This window comes from Cyrtonyx montezumae, unplaced genomic scaffold, assembly GCF_038088225.1.
Source record: "Cyrtonyx montezumae isolate F1298 unplaced genomic scaffold, pur_monq_1.0 scaffold_20, whole genome shotgun sequence".
NCBI classification, from domain to species: domain Eukaryota; kingdom Metazoa; phylum Chordata; class Aves; order Galliformes; family Odontophoridae; genus Cyrtonyx; species Cyrtonyx montezumae.
The window spans coordinates 396,403-399,322 of record NW_027071937.1 but is presented as its reverse complement, the minus strand read 5'-3'; the positions used below and the strand labels follow the sequence as shown (position 1 = coordinate 399,322).

At 64.7% G+C, this 2,920-nt stretch overlaps 1 pseudogene; it reads right to left on the bottom strand.

Annotated features, from left to right (window-relative positions):
* Positions 1–932: 932 nt before the first annotated feature.
* On the bottom strand, positions 933–1,877 carry LOC136049137 (serine/arginine repetitive matrix protein 1-like; annotated as a pseudogene).
* Positions 1,878–2,920: the final 1,043 nt, after the last annotated feature.

Here is a 2,920-nt window from a genome sequence, read left to right as displayed (position 1 = left end):
TCGGGATGTGAGCGTTGTTTGCTGAGCACGGACAGAGGAGCACCGCGCTCTCCCGCGGCTCCGCTTCCCGGCGCGGGGCGGAACGAGGACGGCCCGGAGCTCGGTACGGGCAGCTCTCTTTCAAAGATTACCGAGCTGGTGCTTGGCGATCGAAGCCCTGACTTCTAATAAAGACCTCCGAGGGCTGCTCCGAGTCTTGTCTTGCCAGTGTGCAGCGTGTCAGATAAACGCAGACATGCAAGGGAAAGAGGGAGGACAAGAAAATGCTGCCAGAAGAGCCTGCAGCTCCGTGTGCATCTTTAGAGTGATCAGTTGGCATCAGGTGAGAACATGTCATGTTGTGGAATTACATCACGCAACTGCTCTTCATGACAAACTGCCAGCGTTGCGTGGTGTGGGACTTGGAAACGGGAGCGTGTAAGTGAACTGGATCTGAAACGAGAGCGGCGGGAGCGGCTCCGCGGGAGCGAGCAGCGCGCCCTGAGCAGCTCTCCCGGATTGGGATATTCGCTTCAGCGTCGTTCTGCGTTCTGTGCGGCGCACACACACCGGTGATTTCTTTCCCTCTTTTCGTAGCGTGTGTGCGTGGAGTCCCGAAGCAAATATTTCCACCACTGCATTCTTTAATGACAGTGCAATAATCACTAATATAAACCAGAGAGGAACTCTCAGCTCTGCTATTCCAGGGAATTCTCAGGCTGGAGAGGTTAACAGCGTTACTTATTTGCACGATTTCTGATATTTCTCCATTTAACGTGATGGTTTTCTATTTACAAAGCTAGTGCAGGAGGCGCACAGCAAAAAGACCACGACCATATAACGTAACCAAACCATCTACTGATTGTATTTGCTGATAACTATCAATATCTTACTCAAAAAGATATGCTATCTCGTATGCAAAGCCTTCTCCTTTTTCTGTCTGATCTCTGTCTTTATTTTACACTCCTCCCTTCGGGAAGCAACAGGCAGAGCAGGAGCGCCGCGAGAGCCGCGTAAAGCGGGAGCCCCTCGAGCAGTGCCGGGCCGAGCTCCGGCAGTGAACCGCGGGCGCGGAGCCGGGGATCCGCGGAGGGCTGCGGGCCGGCACCGGCCGGGGCTCCGCTCTCGGGGCCCCGCAGAAGGTGCGCGGCTCTTAGGGAGTCCCGGGACGGCAGCGGGGCCGTGGCGGCACCGTCATGCAGCGCTGCGGGCAGGGAAGAATCGCCGACTGCGGTCGGGATCCGCGCTGCCGTCGGCGAGGAGGCAGGAGACGCTGTTCGTAGGCGAGCGGCTGCCCAGACCGGGCAGACAACGATTTCTCGTTGTTGGATTTTTCTTGTTCCTGAAAATCGGCATTTATTAGATTTGTAGATTGAACGTATAGCTGTGACCCCGCAGTGCGTCCGCAAAGCAGAGGAGAGGGAAGCTCCGTCCTTTTCAGGGAAGCAGCCTGCCCTCCCATCCCGGCTGATCCGCGCCGTCGGAGCCCCCGGAGCTGCCTGCAGCCCGGGCCGGAGCGGGGATCGCTGTGGGGACGGAGCGCACCGCGGGTACCGAGCTGCGGGCTGCCCGACGCGGGCGCCCCGGCTCCCGGCGCCGCCCCCGAGGCCCCGACGGCAAGGCTCGGCCCGGTTCCGCGGGCAGCGCCTGTCCCGTGCCCCCTCCCGGGCAGCCCCACGCACCTGCCGACCTGCGGGGGAAATAAAAGTGAAGGATTCGGGGTACACTCGTTCCTTCCCGCTGCCGCGGGGCACCTCGGCCTTTTTGAACGGCGCGGAGCGCCCCGCCAGGCTTCTGGTGCGGTTTCCGCCGGTGCGGGAGGTGCGGCTCTGCGGAGCGTGTCACGGCTGGTAACCGCGCGGGCGCTGCCTCGTCGGTGACCGACGGCTGCGGAGCATTCGAGACAGACGGCTCCGCCAGAGCACGCACGGCGGCACGGGCACCTGCCGAGCCCCGCCAGCGGGAGCCCACCGGGCCGGGCACGGCCCCCGCCGCACCCCCAGTCCGTTGGGCTGCGGAATTCCTGGGGCCGCTCCGAGGGCCTGAGTGGGAGCGCGGGAGATTCGGACCCGTCCCGCAACCCTGGGGCAGCGGTCGCCCGCCCCCCGTCCCCCCCCTCCCCCGCCGGTCGGCGGCCCAGCAGATGAAAGGCTGCGCTCCAGGCGCGCCCCGCGCCGCAGGTCCCCCCCCCACCCCCCCGGGTGCACATGTCAGAGTTCACAGACCTGGCTGCTGCCTTTACAACGCTGAGCTGTAAAAGAGCGGATATTAAACCCGTATAATGGATCCAACTCCAAGGAGAGGTTAAATTTCCCAGTGAAATGAAGGTATTTGCCCTGAACTGGGAAAAGGACCCCCGCCCTCCCCCGGGCTGGGAAACGCGCGGAGCCATCAGAACTCGGCGGTAAACTCTGCCCCCAGCCCTGCACCTGGCATCGGCCGCCGCCGGACCACATGTGCGAGCCACGCCGCTGCCAGCCGGACCCAGTCCGCCCCGTCGGGCCCCATCGCTCCCGCTCTGCCCCCGCCCGAGAGCTCGGGGTGCCCGGGAGGGCGAGTGCGGATTGATGGTGGGGGCGAGGATCGCACGGGAATGGGGTCGGGGTCCGTCTCAGCGTGATATGAGCTGGGACCGGAACCGGGAGACCGCGTGGGGACGCGAGCACGTTGTCCGCTACCGCCGCCCCTGGGCTTCGAGCTCAGCCCCTGCCCGGCGCTGGGCCGGACGTGACAGCCCCTTCTCGGCGCGGCCGCTGGCGGGCGGGGCAGCGAGCGGGGCAGAGGGGCGCGGGATGCGGACCCAACTCGAAGAGGCGCACCCTGCGCTGGGGACGCCTGGAGGACCCCAAGGCCGGGTCCGAGGAGGCCGAGATGCCCCATACACGGCCCCGTTCGCGGGTAAACCCCGTCCCGGAGGTCCCGGCGCCTGGCGAGCCCCCTG